This window comes from Heteronotia binoei, chromosome 2 (assembly GCF_032191835.1).
Source record: "Heteronotia binoei isolate CCM8104 ecotype False Entrance Well chromosome 2, APGP_CSIRO_Hbin_v1, whole genome shotgun sequence".
Classification (NCBI taxonomy): Eukaryota; Metazoa; Chordata; class Lepidosauria; order Squamata; family Gekkonidae; genus Heteronotia; species Heteronotia binoei.
In genome coordinates, this window is record NC_083224.1 from 74,866,285 (window position 1) to 74,881,583 (window position 15,299).

The window sequence follows — 15,299 nt, forward strand, 5'->3', positions numbered from 1 at the left end:
TGGTGCTCCTGTTAGCTCTGAAGCCACACTGGCTCTCTGGGAGGAGTTCTTCTGCAATGATGGGCACCAGTCTGTTCAGGAGTATTCTAGCAAGGATTTGGCCTGCGATGGAGAGCAGGGTTATCCCCCGGTAGTTGGAGCAGTCTGACTTTTCCCCTTTGTTCTTATGTAGAATAATGATGATTGCATCACGAAAGTCCTGTGGTAGTTTGCCTTGTTCCCAGCAGGTGACAAGTACTTTGTGAAGTGTGCTATGTACTACTGTGCCCCCATGCTTCCATATCTCTGGTGGGATTCCATCATCTCCCGCTGCCTTGCCACTTTTCAGTTGCTTGATGGCTTTAACAGTCTCTTCTAGGGTGGGGATCTCATCCAACTGTGTTTTCACTGGTTGAAGTGGGGTGAGGTGGATTGCTGAATCTTGAACTACACGATTGGCACTGAAGAGAACCTGAAAATACTCTGACCACCGGTTCAGTATGGATGCCTTGTCTGTGAGGAGCACTTGGCCATCCGCACTACGCAAGGGACTCTGAGCCTGATATGATGGACCATATACTGCCTTCAGGGCTTCGTAGTGTCACTATTATGTGTAAACAGACAGCTTATAGCATGTGCTGCAAAACAGAAAGTAGATCTGAGAGGCTTAGATGATCTACCTGACAGCTGGTGGCTGGCTGCCAGAAGGATTGCATCAGCCAAGCAGAGTCAGCATGACACAGCAAGTTGCTGATTGGCTGTCCCATGTATAAATGTACAGAGCAACTGTGGTGATCGTGGGTTAAAGGAGTTGGAGTGCAGCGGAGCATATTGTCAGTCAGGAGAGTGGTATTGTAAATAAATGTATATAGTGGTTTTACAGCTACTGTGTACAGCCTTCATTCTTGCGTCGCTAAGCATCACCCTCTTGGTCTCTCTACGCGCATCGACAGGGTTATGGTCCCAGCACGCTTCCGCTGCGCCTAGAACCTGAGACCTGAGAGAGAGGTGGTAGAGAAAGGACGCTGACTTGCTCCAGAGGCTGCCTAGGAGGTGAGACCAGCAGTGGCTGAAAGGAGTCTGAGCGGGATGGCTACAGCAGGAGCTACTGTGCTGGTGGATAAGCTCACCACTACCAACTACAACACCTGGTCGCTGAGGTTAGAGCATTTCCTGAAGAAAGAGGGGCTTTGGGACTGTGTGTCAGCTCCTCCAGCTAATCCCACGGCGGCAGAGGCCGTTCAGGATAAAAAAGCTCTAGCCACCATCATCCTAAGTGTTGCAGACGACCAGCTGGTGCATGTCCGTGGGCACCAGAAAGCAAAGGAGGCTTGGGAAGCTCTCAAGGCTGTGTATGTGCAGAAGTCAGCTGGTACGCTGATATCCCTATGGAGGAGGCTCTACAGGAAACGTATGCTGGCCGGGGAGTCGATGAGGGACCACCTCGACGGTATGTCTAATTGTTTCCAAGACCTTGAAGCAAGAGGGAAGGCCGTGGCTGACCAAGATAAGGTGCATATCTTATTGAGCTCTCTGGATGAGAGATATGACATGCTGGTGTTAGCATTTGAAGGGCAGGATGCTGACAAGCTAACTTTGCCTTATGTGACCGGCAAACTCCTGGCTGAAGAGCAGAGGCAGCTGGAAAGCAAGAGAGAGCAGACTCGAGCCAAGAAAGAAGAGAAGCCGAGGTCTGTCAGGGCTGGTTCCAGCTGGCAAGCCGAGGAGGAAAAAGCCTTACAGGTGCGGAGGAGGCGCTGCTATCTGTGTAAACAGCTCGGACATTTACAAAGATTTTGTCCCCAGCAACAGAGGAAGAGCCGGCAGCAGTCTTCAAGGACTCCCCAGGTGACTCTGGTAAGAACTGGTCCGGGACTGCAGAGTCAGCCTTGGGTTGTGGATTCTGGGGCTACTCAGATATTCTGCTGCTGTGAAGAAGAGCTGGAAGACTGCAAGCCAGCTGAGCAGAAGACTGTCAGCTTAGCTGATGGGAGACAAGCTAGTGTTCTTTGCCAAGGTGCAGTCTATTTTCCGGGACTCAAACACAGGTTTGAAAATGTGCTATGCATGCCCGAGCTAGAAACTAACTTGTTAAGTGTCTCTGTTCTGGCAAAAGCTGGGTTTACCGTAGTATTTGATAAGCAGGGCTGTGCAATTCTGAAACAAGGTAAACAGCTGGCTAAAGGCACTCTAAGAGCCAATGTGTATGAGCTGATGCAAAATGTGGGAAAAGCTCATACTGTGTGGAATAGGCAGCCACACAACAGGTGCATCCACAGGCTGCATAGAAGGCTGGGTCACGCCAGCTACAATACAATAAACAAAACTCTAGAAATATTAGAGGGAGTGAAGGTTGACAAATGCAATGCTTTTTTAGATTGCAATGTTTGTAAAGAAGCCAAATCAAAGGCAGTTCCATCGACCAGAAAGAGTGTGCGTGTGTCAGAGAGACCACTCCAGTTAGTACATGCCGACCTGGTGGGGCCGTATGCACCCAGTGTTTCTAAAAATAGGTTTGGCTTAATTCTGGTTGATGACCACAGCAGGTTTGTGTGGGTATATGCTATTAAGCACAAAAGTGATGTCTGTGCCACCTTCAAATACTGGGCAAAGAGAGTGCAGAAACAGTTGAATGCAAAGATTGCCTCAATTCAGACTGACCAGGGGGGTGAGTTCCTGAATAAAGAGTTTGCCAACTATTTGAGGCAAGAAGGCATAGAGCACAGGGTGGCCAATGTTTCCTCTCCGTGGGAAAATGGGATTGTGGAACGGAAAGCTGAAGTACTCCAAGGTATTTGCCATGCTTTGTTGCAAGATAGTGGTCTCAGGCAGGCATATTGGGGTGAAGCCTTAAAGGTGTCCTGTTATATTTCTAACCGTTTATGGACAGAGGCTATAGACGATATACCCTACAGGGTTCTGTATGGGAGAAAGTCATCCCTAGATCACCTAAGGATATTTGGCTCAAAGGCTTGGGTGAACATCCCTCTGGATAAGAGAAGAAAGGGAGGTCCCAAAGCCAAAAAGCTTGTGTTTATAGGATACCAAAATGGCATGAAGTCCTGGAGGTTTGTGGATAATAATGATTTGATAAGGCTGAGTAGGTCTGCCTCGTTTTGAGAGGATGAAAACTGGTCAAAGATTCATGCCAATGAAATGCCTGGAGAAAATAAACTGCAACTGTCTTTAAGGAGTGAGGAGGGGCAAAAGCCAGAAAGCTCACTGAAGCAGGAGGAAGACAGTGACAGCAGGGCAGGCAGTAGTCAACAGCAAGAGACATCTGAGGCTGTAAAAAGGGAGCCGGACAGAGTCTCTGCAAGGGAAAATAAGGGTGTGCCGCCCAAAAGATATGGTGTTGACACTGATGTGAATTATCTGGGCAAGGGAAACAGTTTGCCAGATGCAAAGCCAAAAAGCAGTGTAAGTGCACCAGAGGTACATGTGGATACTTCCTTCACTAGGGAGGAAAATGGTTATACCTATGTGTACGATGACCATCCTAAAACATATCCCAGTGTGTTGGAACTGTTGAATGAGATAGGTCTTGGAGAGGAAGGAGACACCTGAGCAAAGCCTGGAAGGAAAGGCTGTAAGCAATAACTGAATTAAAAAGGCTGCAATGTACAATGAATAAAGTGCTGGCAAGGGACAATGCTGTAACGTTAAACAAACTTACTGTTTGAAAATGTATGATAAACTATGTAACTATTGTAAAACTGGACAGAGATGTAACAATTTCTAAACAACTGCAAATGTTATGCTATGTGTAAGAAAAGCCTAAAATCTGTAACAAGTCTGTAAGCAAATGTGATTTGAAATGTATGTGCACCTTTACACCACAAGGTACGGTAATCTGTGTTAAGAACAAGTCTGGGAAACAAGCCAGCAAAAAAGATAAGGCAAGTGCTCAGTCTGGGCAGAGAGCCAACTGAGGAGATATGGTCAGTCTGGGCAGAGCGCCAACTGATAACAATGTGCTTGCAGGTTAATTGGCAAGCTGAGAAAAATGTGTGTGTGTCCAGGAGGAATGGAAATACTGCACTGTGATCAATTGTATATATGGGAATGTATGTATCAATGTATTGATGGTGAAATAATCAATATGTATAAGCAATGTTGTAATGGATGGATGGCAGCACCGCTATAACCTGAGGAGGGGTGTCACTATTATGTGTAAACAGACAGCTTATAGCATGTGCTGCAAAACAGAAAGTAGATCTGAGAGGCTTAGATGATCTACCTGACAGCTGGTGGCTGGCTGCCAGAAGGATTGCATCAGCCAAGCAGAGTCAGCATGACACAGCAAGTTGCTGATTGGCTGTCCCATGTATAAATGTACAGAGCAACTGTGGTGATCGTGGGTTAAAGGAGTTGGAGTGCAGCGGAGCATATTGTCAGTCAGGAGAGTGGTATTGTAAATAAATGTATATAGTGGTTTTACAGCTACTGTGTACAGCCTTCATTCTTGCGTCGCTAAGCATCACCCTCTTGGTCTCTCTACTCGCATCTTAAATCACCAGTGTCACATCTGTCGGAAGTCCAACTCTGCTAAAAATGAAAAGTCAAATCGATTCCTTACTTGTCTTGCTGACAACGTCCTCTTCCAGAATGTGAAGAAGGAAACAAGGGGATCTGCTATCTTGGATAGACATTGTGGGAATTTCAGAAACTTGGTGGAATGAGGAGAATCAGTGGGACACGGTGATTCCTGGATATAGGTTATATCGGAAGGATAGGGAGGGAAGGGTTGGAGGTGGGGTGGCTCTGTATGTCAGAGAGGATATACGGTCCAGTAAGACTGAGGTCAGAGAATTAGATTCCCTTTTAGAAATGCTTTGGGTTGAAATAGAGGGCCCAAAAGGAAATTTAACTATGGGAGTTTGTTATCGCCCACCAAATCAAAAGAGAGAGGACGATTATAATATGATGGAGGGATTAAAGATAGCGGCTAAACGTAAAAACTGTGTCGTAATAGGTGATTTTAACTACCCGCAGATTGATTGGGTCAATATGTGTTCTGGTCGAGAGAAAGAGATTGAGTTTCTTGATGCTCTCAATGACTGTGCTATGGAGCAGATGGTCTCAGAACCTACCAGGGGTGGGGCGATCCTGGATCTGGTCCTAAGTAATGCCCAAGACTTGGTGAGAGACGTAAAAGTGATTGCGCCGCTTGGGAACAGTGACCATAATGTTATTGATTTCACCATTTGTATAAATAGGGAGTTGCCCAAAAAGACCGCCACAACCACATTTAACTTTAAAAGGGGTAAATTCTCTGAGATGAGGAGGCATGTGAGGAGGAAACTGAAAGGAAAGGTAAATACGGTCAAAACCCTTGGGGAAGCTTGGAGACTATTTAAAACTATAATCCTAGAAGCTCAGATAAAATACATACCACAAGTTAGGAAAGGCACAAACAGGTATAAGAAGAGGCCAGCATGGTTAACAAACAAAGTAATGGAAGCTGTAAAAGGTAAGAAGGACTCCTTTAAGCGGTGGAAAACCAGTCCAAGTGAGATTAATAAAAGGGAACACAGGCTGTGGCAAATCAAATGCAAGACTGTGATCAGGCAGGCAAAAAGGGACTATGAGGAGCATATTGCAAAAAACATAAAGACCAACAATAAAAATTTCTTCAAATATATTAGAAGTAGGAAACCAGCCAGGGAAGCAGTGGGGCCCTTGGATGACCATGGGGTAAAAGGATTACTGAAGGAGGATGGGGAAATGGCTGAGAAGCTGAATGCATTTTTTGCCTCCGTCTTCACCGTGGAAGATGAGAAGTGTTTGCCCGCCCCAGAACCACTAATATTGGAAGGGGTGTTGAAAGACCTGAGTCAGATTGAGGTGACAAAAGAGGAGGTCCTACAACTGATAGACAAATTAAAAACTAATAAGTCACCGGGTCCGGATGGCATACATCCGAGAGTTCTGTAAGAACTCAAAGTTGAACTTGTGGATCTTCTAACAAAAATCTGTAATCTTTCATTGAAATCTGCCTCCGTTCCTGAGGACTGGAAGGTAGCAAATGTCACCCCCATCTTTAAAAAGGGTTCCAGAGGAGATCCGGGAAATTACAGGCCAGTCAGTCTGACTTCAATACCGGGAAAGTTGGTAGAAACCATTATCAAGGACAGAATGAGTAGGCACATTGATGAACACGGGTTATTGAGGAAGACTCAGCATGGGTTCTGCAAGGGAAGATCTTGCCTCACTAACCTGTTACATTTCTTTGAAGGGGTGAACAAACATGTGGACAAAGGAGACCCGATAGATGTTGTTTACCTTGACTTCCAGAAAGCTTTTGATAAAGTTCCTCATCAAAGGCTCCTTAGAAAGCTTGAGAGTCATGGAGTAAAAAGACAGGTCCTCTTGTGGATCAAAAACTGGCTGAGTAATAGGAAGCAGAGAGTGAGTATAAATGGGCAGTCTTCGCAGTGGAGGACGGTAAGCAGTGGGGTGCCGCAGGGCTCGGTACTGGGTCCCATCCTCTTTAACTTGTTCATAAATGATTTAGAGTTGGGAGTGAGCAGTGAAGTGGCCAAATTTGCGGATGACACTAAATTGTTCAGGGTGGTGAGAACCAGAGAGGATTGTGAGGAACTCCAAAGGGATCTGTTGAGGCTGGGTGAGTGGGCGTCAACGTGGCAGATGCGGTTCAATGTGGCCAAGTGCAAAGTAATGCACATTGGGGCCAAGAATCCCAGCTACAAATACAAGTTGATGGGGTGTGAACTGGCAGAGACAGACCAAGAGAGAGATCTTGGGGTCATGGTAGATAATTCACTGAAAATGTCAAGACAGTGTGCGTTTGCAATAAAAAAGGCCAACGCCATGCTGGGAATTATTAGGAAGGGAATTGAAAACAAATCAGCCAGTATCATAATGCCTCTGTATAAATCGATGGTGCAGTCTCATTTGGAGTACTGTGTGCAGTTCTGGTCGCCGCACCTCAAAAAGGATATTATAGCATTGGAGAAAGTTCAGAAAAGGGCAACTAAAATGATTAAAGGGCTGGAACACCTTCCCTATGAAGAAAGGTTGAAACGCTTAGGGCTCTTTAGCTTGGAGAAACGTCGACTGAGGGGTGACATGATAGAAGTTTACAAGATAATGCATGGGATGGAGAAAGTAGAGAAAGAAGTACTTTTCTCCCTTTCTCACAATACAAGAACTCGTGGGCATTCGATGAAATTGCTGAGCAGACAGGTTAAAACGGATAAAAGGAAGTACTTCTTCACCCAAAGGGTGATTAACATGTGGAATTCACTGCCACAGGAGGTGGTGGCGTCCACAAGCATAGCCACCTTCAAGAAGGGGTTAGATAAAAATATGGAGCAGAGGTCCATCAGTGGCTATTAGCCACAGTGTGTGTGTGTGTGTGTGTGTGTGTGTGTGTGTATATATATATATATATATATATATATATATATATATATATATATATATATATATATATATATATATATATATATATATATATATATATATATATATATTTGGCCGCTGTGTGACACAGAATGTTGGACTGGATGGGCCATTGGCCTGATCTAACATGGCTTCTCTTATGTTCTTATGTTCTTATGATTCTCACCAACAAGGAAGAATTGATTGAAGAAGTGGAAATAGTTGGCACCCTGGGCAGTAGTGACCATATGATTTTGGAATTTACAGTCTTAGGGAAGGGAAAAGCTATACGTAGTTAGATTTATAGGTTGGACTTCAAAAAGGCAAACTTTGATAAACTTAGAACTATGCTGGGTCAGGAGGAGTGGGAGTTTCTTAAAAGCAAAATACTGAAAGCACAATCACAGACAATTCCTATGAGAAGAAAAAATGGAAAAAGCCTAAAGAAACCGAAGTGGCTCCATAAACAGCTCTCTAAAGACTTGATAAATAAAAAAGACTCCTTTAGGAATTGGAAGGAGGGCCTTATAATCAAGGATGAATATAAACAAATCACCAGTGCTTGCAGAGAAAAAGTTAGAAAAGCTAAATCTAAGTATGAGCTTAGGCTGGCCAAAGATGCTAAAAACAACCAAAAAAGGGTTCTTTTCTTATGTTCAGAGTAAGTAAAAAAAAAACACCAGGACATGGTAGGCCCATTGCAAGGGCAAGAAAGTGAAATTGTAACAGGTAATGAAAAACAAATCTACATTCATGTTTGGGTCTGATTTTCTGAGCACTGAAATCGCCTTCTAGAAATCCAGAGTATATTTTTTCATCTACACTCAAAATTTTGCTCCTGGACTTCTCCATCACACTTGCTTGCTTTACTGGAGAGGGGGGAGGTTTAAGAGTTCCTTTTTTCTTTCTTGAGAAACTGAGTTTATTGCCCTGTTTCCCAGGAAAGATATCATCTTTATGATCCTGTGGAATGTGCTTCCTGGGAAACCCTCATTCAAAAGTAGTCTTGGAAAGTCAGGGGCAACCCCGTGCTGAAAACGGTGTCAGAGCCAATTCAGGAATTTAAATGTAAATGACAGTCAAAACACCGCAGCAAGACAGAAGTCAAGGCACATTGTAATGTAGATGATCACTTTTGAAAGCGCAGCATTACTGGATCTTTTGCCCAGTGTAAAATCAGCCAAAGAGAGGGCGGAACTGCTCAATTCCTACTTTTCCTCAGTCTTCTCTTCTGAGGAAAACTGTGCTCAACGTGGCAAAAACAGAACATATAAGGAGGGTATGAAGTTCCAACCTAGGATCAGCATAGGGGAAGTACATAAACACCTAGTTTCTTTAAATGAAACTAAGTCCTAGGGCCAGATGAATTGCATCCAATGGTTCTAAAAGAGCTTGTGGATGTAATTTCTGAGCCTCTGGCTATTATTTTTGAGAATTTTTGGAGAACAGGAGAGGTGCCGGAAGATTGGAGGCGGGCAAATGTTATCCCCATCTTCAAGAAGGGGAAAAAAGATGATCCGGGTAACTACCAACCCGTCAGCCAGATACCTCGAAAAGTTTTAGAACAAATCATCAGTGATGATTACTAAGAGCCAGCATGGGTTTCTCAAGAACAAGTCATGTCAGACTAACCTGATCTCTTTTTTTGAGAAAGTGACTACCCTTGCTGGATCAGGAGAATGCTGTAGACATCATTTATCTTGATTTCAGTAAGGCTTTTGAATAAGGTTCCACATACTATCCTTGCTGACAAGTTGGTAAAATGTGGTTTGGGTCCTGTTACCGATAGGTGGATCTGTAACTGGTTGACAGATTAAGAGTGCTTGTGAATGGTTCCTCATCCTACTGGAGACGAGTGACAAGTGGAGTGCCTCAAGGATCTGTCCTGGGACCTGTTTTGTTCAACATCTTTATCAATGATTTGGATGAAGGAATAGAGGGAATGCTTATTAAATTTGCTGATGATACTAAATTGGGAGGGGTTGGAAACACAGAAGAAGACAGAAACAGGATACAGGAAGACCTTGACAGGCTGGAAAACTGGGCTAAAACTAATAAAATGAATTTTAACAGGGATAAATGTAAAAGTTCTGCATTTAGGTAGGAAAAATCCAATGCATGTTTATAGGATGGGGGAGACTTGTCTTAGCAGTAGTATGTGCAAAAAGGATCTAGGGGTCCCAGTGGATAATACGCTGAACATGAGTCAACAGTGTGATGCAGTGGCTTAAAAGGCAAATGCAACTTTGGGCTGTATCAACAGAAGTATAGTGTCCAGATCACGTGATGTGATGGTATCGCTTTACTCTGCTCTGGTAAGACCTCACCTGGAGTATTGTGTTCAGTTTTGGACACCACATTTTAAGAAGGATATAGACAAGCTGGAATGGGTCCAGAGGAGGGCAATGAAGATGGTGAGGGGTCTGGAGACCAAGTCCTATGAGGAAAGGTTGAAGGAGCTGAGGATGTTTAGCCTGGAGAGGAGGCGGCTGAGAGGTGATATGATCACCATCTTCAAGTACTTGAAGGGCTGTCATATAGAGAATGGTGTGGAATTGTTTTCTTTGGCCCCGGAAGGTAGGACCAGAACCAACGGGTTGAAATTAAATCAAAAGAGTTTCCGGCTCAACATTAGGAAGAACTTCCTGACTATTAGAGTGATTCCTCAGTGGAACAAGCTTCCTCGGGAGGTGGTGGGCTCTCCTTCTCTGGCCATCTGACAGCAATGAAAATCCTGTGAATTTAGGGGGAGGTGTTTGTGAGTTTCCTACATTGTACAGGGAGTTGGACTAGATGACCCTGGAGGTCCCTTCCAACTCTATGATTTCGCTTGAGATTTTCCTTCAAAACACAAAGATTCTCCTCCACTGCCCTCCCAGCAGCTACAAAGATACTCAACATTCCATTGCTCATTTTTCCCTCTTGGCACATAAGAAGTTTGTGAATATTCTGTGACATCACAACATGTCAGCCATGGAGAACATTTAGGCATTCTAGTACTAGTTTTCAGCTTACTACAATATAAGTAATATAAGTTGCAAAGTGTACAAAATACATTCCATAGGGATTTTACATTGAAATACTGGTATGAATAAAAAAAGAGATCAGCAGGTTAAAATAGGTGCAGTAACTATTATTGAGAAGCTCAGGGCTTTTTTGGTAGAAAAAGCCCAGCAGGGATTCATTTGCATATAAGGCCACACCCTCTGTCACCAAGACAGCCAGAATTGCGTTCCTGCTTTTAAAAAAAAGCTCTGGAGAAGTTTAAATAGAGTTATTGTCTTTTGGGAGGGGTTGTGGTGTCATCTATTGAAAGGCAAGCAACTGAATAATAGTGTAGCCAGAAATTCAGTTTCCTTTCCTGAGGATCCACATTCTCATGTTGTGTCTTCTCCTTTTAATTTCTATAGCCACCAACTGTGCGGATACCTTGGTTGGGAACTGGGAAGGTAATGGTTGTATAATTGACTTCATCTGAATCAGAATGCTGGGGAAAAAGCCAAAATGCAAATTTTAAATGGCATAATCATCACTGGTCCAAGCTTAGCACCATGAAATCACACTACAAATCTAATACTTTCCTAGTCCAGGAGGTTGCATTATAGCTGATGCAGTATAGCAGCTAAACTTGCCAAGTTCCTGGTTCGAATTTCACACCACTTTTAAATTCTAAAGGGTCTTATGTAATATTTTCTTTCTCAGTATCAATCCTCCTCACTCCACATCTTCAGTATGGGAATTATAACTAGTCTGCTTTATAGAATGGCAGGAATTAGTAAAGTGATGCATGTGTAGTGCTTCAGACACTCACAAAATGCTGTACAGATGCTATGATTGCTGCATCACTTTTAGGAAAATCAATTAAATATATCTTTCTCTATGTGAATATAGCAGGGTTCCCAGACCCCCTGGTAGAGACAGAGATCTTCCTGTTAACAGGACCCACCACCTAGCTGCCAGCAAAGGGAACTTACCCCTCAAAAGAGAGAGGCTCTGCTGCTGAGCAGTGACCTGAAATTAACATCATTACTTCTGGAATGTTTGGGCAAAAACTCTACATTAAATTTGGCTTCTACCATAGAGTTTTTGCCCAAATACCAGAGCATTGCCCCGATATCCCAGAAATGATGGCATCACTTCTAGGTCATGTGGGCAGTGATTGCTGCACATCAGCAGAACCTTTCTCCTGCTTCTGGTAAGTCCCACCTCAATCCTTCACTGATTGCCAGAAGGGACCTGGCAACTGTAATAGAGGAGCCACAGCCATATCTGTGTAATTCTATATAATCCAAAAAAACCTTCACCTCAACATTTTCACATATCTGTACATTTCAGTTTTGTAAGAGAAAAAAAGGTCAGAAGTAGCTCTTTTTAACCTTGCTGATTAAAGATTATTCTCACATGCTCTTAATGCCTATATGTACAGATATCAGGTCCATAATGGCTTCCTACATCCCACTAAATAATGTTTCATTGGTTTAATGGTATGAAATATCTTCTGAAGATCCTGGAGAACCACTGCCAGTCAGAGTTCTGACCTTGATGCACCAATTTGGTATAAAGCAAGTGCTTGCATTTGTTCTTTGTGAAGTAATGAATCATTATATTTAATAATAAAGTGAACTACTCATCCTCTAGTGTCTAGGGCTTCTAGTGTCCTGGCCCCACTGATGGACCTCATCAGGGGTGGAATTCCAGCAGGAGCTCCTTTGCATATTAGGCCATACACCCCAGATGTAGCCAATCCTCCAAGAGCTTACAAGACTCTTTTTTGTAAGCTTTTGGAGGATTGGCTACATCAGGGCTTGTGGCCTAATATGCAAAGTAGCCCCTGCTAGAATTCCACCCCTGGACCTCATGATGGCACCTGGGGTTTTTTGGCCACTGTGTGACACAGAGTATTGGACTGGATGGGCCATTGGCCTGATCCAACACGGCTTCTCTTATGTTCTTATCACAAACATAGCAAAACCAAGCAATTCATAAACAAGATAAGGGTTTACATATGCTAAGTATGTAGAAAAAGCTGACTTTGCAAGTTAATTAAAAGATTTTTTTTAAACCAAGTATAGCCTGATCCAGGAATATCCAAATAATATTTAAAGAAGTTGGAAATTATCTTAAACCTTCCACCTTTAAACTACACAATTCCCTTCACCTAAACTTTGATTGCTAAAACTTCCTAATAATGTAAGTCCACTGCACATCCACATTGTAGCTTAATGTCTGTATAACTGATATCTATATTCACATAATTAATTTATCTGAATGTTTTACTATTTGAATATTTGGGGCCATCCTTGATTCTAGTATATCTACCATATATTTACCAGAGCCAGTTTGGTGTAGTGGTTAAGTATGCGAACTCTTATCTGGGAGAACTGGGTTTGATTCCCCACTCCTCCACTTACAACTGCTGGAATGGCCTTGAGTTAGTCATAGCTATTGCAGGAGTTGTCCTTGTTGTGGGGGGAGAAGATATAGGAAATTGTGAGCTGCTCTACGACTCTGATTCAGAGAGAAGGGTGGGGTATAAATCTGCAATCTTCTATATCTACCATATATAGGGATGTTTTTTAATTGAAAAAAATTAAAGAGGTGCTTTCAGTATAGAAATCTTCCCAAATTGTGCTGAACTTCAAAGTCCTGCTACAGTAGTGAAACAGTGATGCTAGTATCCCAGGTGGGTAGCCATGTTGGTCTGAAGCAATAGAATAAAGTTAGAGTCTGGTGTCACCTTTAAGACCAATGAAGTTTTATTCAAAGTATGAGATTTCATGTGCACACACACACTTCCTCAGATAGCATGAAATGGAAGAAAACCATTCAGACTTATAGACAAGGTCGAAAAGCAAATTAGCATATAACATGATGTAGACATTTTTAGACAAACCAAGAACAGGGTCAATAGCTGTATGGATCCAATTAAGGGGGAACAATGACTGAAGCAATACATGTATCAAAAATAGGAAATAAGCTTGTAAGAGAATATTTTCTAATTGTGGGAAAGTTACTGGGATTCCATTAAAATGCCTCATCCATCTCCCCTTAAGCATAAAGGTAACAAACAGCATTCTATTTCTTTAAGTTGAGGTGGGGCACAGTATATTTCAAGTTTCATTGCATTACATTACAATCACTACACGTTGTGATTGTGATTGTGTATGTGTGTGTGATTTGCTTTATCCAATTTTTCGCCCACCCTTCCTGCAAACAGGCTCAGGGCGGAGTACAACATAACCATAATGATAACATATGCATATAAATCAATTTTAAAACTATCCAAATTTAAAACCACAATATAATATACAAAATATACATATATGTTGTGTCTGTCTATCTATCTATCTGTCTAGATTGATTGTAATGTAATGATTATATATAGCGATTGTAATGCAATGCAATAATTTATTGCTTCAAGCATTGTTCCCCATTAATTGGATCCATAAAGCCATTGACCCTGTAAACTTGGCTTGTTCCTGGTTTGTTTCAAAACGTCTACATCATCCTATATGCTAATTTGCTTTTCAATCTTGTCTATAAGTTTGAATGTTTTTTTTTAATCTCACTGTACCTGAAGAATTACGCATGTACATAAAAGCTCAAACTTTGAATAAAACTTTGTTGGTCTTAAAGGTGTCACTGGACTCTAACTTTGAACTTGTATCCCAGTCTAAGATGGATTCATGTGAAATGGAATTGAAACTTCATTACCTGTCCACTGTGAGAGGAGAGTTCTGAGCAGCTACCTATGAGCAAAGAACAAATGATATTTCAATTATAATTCAGGTATTTGAGAGGAACAGAAGTAAATAAGAATAGTGTAGGTTAGATTGAATGTAAACACTGCTGTTGCTACAAAGACATGGGTGCGGTTTGAAATGTATATAGAGTCTAGAGGTTGGAATTATTAGTGCTTTGTGAGAGTATAGAAGGGAGCTTGTCATGCATGAGTGGTGTGGTGAAAACAGAGATAAACATTCCCTTAGCAAGACTAGTGGTGCCACCTGGAGCTTGGAAAATTTCAGGAGATTTGGGAACAAAGCCTAGGGAGGATGGCGTTTGGGAAGGAGAAGGAGCTCACTGCTGATGTCACTTCATAGAGTCTTCCCTCCAAAACTGCCATCTTCTCCAGTGGAGCTGATCTCTTTACTCTGAAGATCACTTGAAATTCTGGAAGAACTCCAGACCACCCCACTTGAAGAATGGCAGCCCTAGTAGGCACAGATGACTACAGGGGATGCATACAAATTTTGTTCATAATTAGGCGTAACAGTGGGAGCTGGGACGTGCAGCTGAAAGAGGTTTAGCAGGATAGCAAGCAAGAATGATGAAGGCCAAGGAAGACAGGCCAGTCAGATTGAGGTGAGGAAGTTACATAAGAACATAAGAGAAGCCATGTTGATTGAATCAGGCCAATGGCCCATTCAGTCCAACACTCTGTGTCAAACAGTAGCCAAAAACAGTGGGTTCAGAACTCCAGAAAGTCCACCAGTGGGTTCAGAACTCCAGAAGCCCTCCCACTATGGCCCCCTCAAGCACCAAGAATACAGAGCATCATCACCCCAGATATAATATCCCACCTATACATTGTGGCTAATAGCCACTGATGGACCTCTACTCCACATGTTTATCCAATCCCCTCTTGAATTTGGCTATACTTGTAGCCACTACCACAACTTCCTGTGGCAGTGAATTCCATATGTTAATTATTCTTTGGCTGAAGAAGTTCAGGCTTGTTGGCTGTGATAATAAACCTAATGGCCCAGACTGAGACATCATGATTATAACAGTTTTGCCAAAAACCCAGCCAGGGTAGGGATCTTTTGCCGCTGGGTTTGTTACCTACTACCACTCAGAGCAGTGGCAGGAGAAAAAAATAAATGCCCATCTGTCCTATACAGGAATAGCTG